Consider the following 3430-nt stretch of genomic DNA (forward strand, 5'->3'; position numbering starts at 1 on the left):
ATATAGGCTATATATATATATATATATATATATATATATAGGCTATATATAAAATACAGCTACATAAAATACAGAGTCCCCACTTTTTCAGAAATGGAGGGTCACAGACTGTGAAAAGTACTTTTAATCATTAATTTTATATTATTTTAATCACTTCATATAAATAATACTAGGGATGATTTTATGGGTAGTGCTAGACAGCACATGTATGTATATATTAATACACACATACATGTATATATTTAAGAAATATATGTAATATTTATTTATATTTATATATAATATATGTAAACACAAACTGTTATTTTGAATAAGAGTTTATCGATTAATTGCAGAGAGGCAATTAATGCAGAGAGACATCAGCAAAATTGTGGGCATTAAATAGGGCTCTAAAATTTTATTAATTGCGATTAATAATTGCGTTTATCGATTAATTGCGATTAATCAATTTTAGAGCCCTATTTAATTTCCACAATTTTGCTTATGTCTCTCTCTCTCCACACACACACACACACACACACACTCACACTCTCACATATGTGTATTGTTATTTATGTATACATATATTGTTGTTAGTATTGACATCTGCCACTGAAAAACACAGTCAACCAATAAATATGAGACTGTTATTATTTAGCCACTCCTTATTACTAAAAGCATTTAACTACTATTGTTTTGCATTTTGTTTAATTTGTGCCTCATTAACTGATGAGTGAAACTCAAGATGAATTGTCCGCCTCATGCTGAAGAATTTAATGAAACTGGTTCTGCCTCCATCTGAAACATGATCATCCTTTAACAGCCCTTAGGAGTCTTCTCAGCACTGCTCGTACCTGATGAGAAGAATGAAGGCTGTGTGCGAGCTGGAGCCAAGGTGATGTCTAGAGTAACTGAGCTGTGTGCGCTATTGATCCATTGCCATTTATATTTGTGCAGAGTGGAGTGAACTCATGGCAAGAGACCAGAGCTCTCATCAGTCACCTCTAGAAATAGCGGCAATAAGAATGCATCAGAGCCGGTCATTCCAGTGCGTCAAAGGAGCAAGTTATAGTATATTGTCCCTGCCATTGATGTGCCTTTGTTCTCTTGGCAGGTGTGTGCTTGATATTGACAAAAGAAGGACAGAGTGGAAAAAAAAAAACGGATAGTGTAGCCTTTTTTATGTCTGAAATTCCCATAATACTCAAATGGGCTCGCCGAAAAATATAAAAAGTTTTTATGCCATGCAGTTTTTATTTATGTTGCATGGAACACAAAAGGAGATATTTTTTTAAAATGTTTAAGCTGCTCATTTATATGGTGGAAGAAACAACAAAGCTCCAAAAATGCACCATAAAATAGTCCATGCGCTGTTCTTCTGTGTCTTCTTAAAGGAATCACCATTATTTATATACTATTATAGTAGGGATGGTAAGATTCACCGATTTGCATCAGTGCATCGGCATAAAAGTTGACAATGCGATGCATCGATTTAAAAAAGTGTGCATAGGATACAAGTTGGAATTTGTATCGCGATGCATCGTTTCTAACATATTTGCATCTGTAAAAACCGATTTATATCTTTTATTATTTATAAATCATTTGTGACCAATATTTTTTATGTAGATTGATTGACTCTTAATTAATATGTGTTCCCTAATCTAAAGTGTTACCAAAATTCATTTTTTGTTTTATTATTTTATTTTACGAAAATAATTTTTTTAGTAATTTTAGTTAACATTAACAACACTAAAAGGAATGTTTTGGGTTTTGGATGCACTATACAGTGCATGTATGAACTTCCATTTCATGCCCTCACTAAAAGACAAATTCTTCATAACGCAGTGATTCCCTGAACCAATTCTTATCATCCAATGTCACATAAGCCAGCACTTTCGCTAGTCGTTCTGCTTTGATGCTGCTCTGTGCAGCTGAGCTTGCATGTCTGTGTGGGATAGTGATGGCCAGGCTGTCAGCAGTGACTGGTCTGTTAAGGTAGCTGAGAAGGTCAATAGAGGTTTGACAGGAGGCGATCAATAGCAATGCTGAGTGCAAGGCCAGTAAACGGGTAGCATGTAAACACCGTAACATGCATTGGGCTCCGTATCAAACTATTCTTAATGCCTCTAGGTTGTCCGGATGACTGAGCACTTGTGTCTTCTATTGTGGCACAAGAGCTGTCTTATCTCAGTGCATAGATTAATATTTCATAATGGTCTTTCCATTAGAGTGCAGAATATTAGCAGTATGATGTGTGATGTCACTTTTGATGTGTGAGGCTTTTATCATATGCACGGATTTTGTGACATTCAAATTAAAACATTTAGGAATTCACATTCTTAGTGTTAGGTTAACAGAAATATTGCAATTTTATACAGTATTTATAATTTTCATTGCAAATTACATTCTATTGAAATAATCTGGCATGCTTTCAGTTACAGTAAAAACCATCCCTTAAAAACAATCAAAAATGTTGTTTACAGTAATACACTTACAGTGGAAGTCATGGGGCAGGGTACTGCAATAAAACCAGTAACTCATACATGTGAGGTTACAAACATATAATATAAAAATGATTTTATAGCTCAAATAACACATTTATTGGAAGAATATACTGTAAATGCAAAAATACGATGGAATAATATTAATGTGTATTACAAAATCTATATGTAAAAAAAAATGATTTAGTCTTACACTAATAACTACTATAAAGTGCAAAAATATGATAGAACGACTTCCGTATGGACTTCTATTGTAAATGTATTACTGGATACACAAATATTGTTTGTCTTTAGGGGCAAGTTAAAATGAATGTCTGTGGTGATGGATAGCATTTCACAGAAGCTTAACTTGTTTTGCACCTGTAACATTCCTTTAAAACAAAGCTATTACTCCACTCAATTTAACAGGGATCTCTTTCTTTCTTTTCTTCCCTTTTTGTTTCGTTTTAGTACATGTGTACCACATTCGCATTGGCAGCAATTGGACAGCATTGGACCCTGCCAGTGTGGAGTGTGGACAGTGAGACTGCCAGACAGCAGGTTGGGTAAAATATGCAAATATTACTTTTTTTTTTTCTTCCATAAATTCCATTTCTTGTTTGTTTCTCTCCATCCAATGAATCCTAAGTCTAGTTTAATCACAGCACAGGCTATATTAGTTTTTGATTTTCAAATAGACATAGCAGGTCTGTTTTAAATGTCATGGTACACTTTGTAAAGGAACACTTTGTAGAGGTGTGAATTATAGAGTCACTTGAGTTCCCATGATGCCCTTGGAGCAAGACACTTAACCTCCATGTGCTCCCGGATGACTGTCCCTACAATTAGCCTACTCTACGCAGCTTTGGCTGAGAAAAACATCTGCTAAATGGCAAGTAACCAAAGTGTAATTGATAGGCCATAATGAGATCACATTCACCTCTAATTCAGTTTCACACACATCTTCAGCA

The 3430-nt window shown here is 34.5% G+C and overlaps 1 long non-coding RNA gene across 1 annotated transcript in view; it reads left to right on the plus strand.

Moving 5' to 3' along the window:
* Positions 1-3026, plus strand: part of LOC107741870 (uncharacterized) — a 5093-nt gene extending 2067 nt beyond the window's left edge. The window contains exons 2-3 of the long non-coding RNA XR_001640242.1: positions 803-874; positions 2931-3026. This is a non-coding gene — a long non-coding RNA (uncharacterized LOC107741870). The remainder of the gene's footprint in view (positions 1-802; positions 875-2930) is intronic.
* The last annotated feature ends 404 nt before the right edge of the window (positions 3027-3430 follow it).

This window comes from Sinocyclocheilus rhinocerous, unplaced genomic scaffold, assembly GCF_001515625.1.
Source record: "Sinocyclocheilus rhinocerous isolate Xijiao unplaced genomic scaffold, SAMN03320098_v1.1 scaffold1157, whole genome shotgun sequence".
In the NCBI taxonomy this organism is placed as follows: domain Eukaryota; kingdom Metazoa; phylum Chordata; class Actinopteri; order Cypriniformes; family Cyprinidae; genus Sinocyclocheilus; species Sinocyclocheilus rhinocerous.